We start from the raw sequence: 976 nt of genomic DNA, 5'->3' as shown, positions 1-976 counted from the left end.
AAAAAAGGTGAGAATATACCATTGGTACAAAAAAACCTCACACACCTTAAAAAAAAATAACATGTATAAAAAATACTTAACACATTTATTCCTCTAATGTTAGTAATTAACTTTTGTATTATATTTATAAGGTAAAACATGTTTAAGGGGTATAGAGGTAATTGAACATGCGTAATTTTTATATATCGACTTTACCCTTACTACTATGTAAATACAAAATATGTATAAAGGACATTCAGGTAATTGAATATGAGTAATTTCATTTAATTCCATTTATATACTTAAATAGTGGTAATTGAAAGACAATATGATATATTCAAATTTATAATATATACAATGAAAATAGTTTTGCAATTATTGGATGCAAAAAAATGGTTCAAGAGGTTGTATACAATTACTTTAGGTTACTTTTTTAAGTGGAGAGCATATTAGGTTCTTTGAAACACTCAAAAACTAAACAACGTACCTTCTTTATTTCATATTCTTCATATCCGAAGATTATCCCATGTTCACCTCTGATCCAATTTTTCAGATAAGGAAGATCACACTTTTGAATAAGTGTCAAAATACAATCAAATCAAATATTAAAGACTTATTCTTTCTTAGAATATACTTCTTTTTTAATAATTTATATCATATGTAGACTCTACACTCAATCCTAAACTATATAGCCAAAATTATAATATCATGTATAATTAAATATTCAAACAAAATTATAATATCATGTATACTCATTACCAAAAAAAATGAATTGAAAATAAGAATATTTACTTTGCCAATCCATCAATGCCCTAAAAATTAAATATTCAATACTAGAAAATAAGAATGCAGGTTGGCAAATATGAAATGTTTGTTTACGCGAAGTGTTTATCATCATGAAATGTATGTCGACACGCTAGTTAGTCATAAACTATAACCATAATTTTACGTTATGATTGTGGTTTAGACCTAACTAATGAGAATTATATACCAAATG

The sequence above is a fragment of the Lupinus angustifolius genome, chromosome LG17 (assembly GCF_001865875.1).
Source record: "Lupinus angustifolius cultivar Tanjil chromosome LG17, LupAngTanjil_v1.0, whole genome shotgun sequence".
Taxonomy (NCBI): Eukaryota; Viridiplantae; Streptophyta; class Magnoliopsida; order Fabales; family Fabaceae; genus Lupinus; species Lupinus angustifolius.
The sequence above is the reverse complement of the archived record's forward strand: the minus strand, read 5'-3'. Positions refer to the sequence as shown.